The sequence below is a fragment of the Penaeus monodon genome, chromosome 23, assembly GCF_015228065.2.
Source record: "Penaeus monodon isolate SGIC_2016 chromosome 23, NSTDA_Pmon_1, whole genome shotgun sequence".
Taxonomy (NCBI): Eukaryota; Metazoa; Arthropoda; class Malacostraca; order Decapoda; family Penaeidae; genus Penaeus; species Penaeus monodon.
In genome coordinates, this window is record NC_051408.1 from 28712097 (window position 1) to 28712308 (window position 212).

The window sequence follows — 212 nt, forward strand, 5'->3', positions numbered from 1 at the left end:
GAAAGACTAACTAACTAATAGATGTAGACAAACAAATAATTATACGGAGAGACAAAGCATAACATTAATCAAAAATACCCGATTTCGAAGTAGCTTAAAACTTCCAAGATGCTTCCATTTGCCCCGAACAACAATAGCTCGTTACAGCCCTTGGCCATGGCCGCCTCCCCCGCGTGGGGCTTTTTCATTATTGGGCCATTGTGGGCACGAGC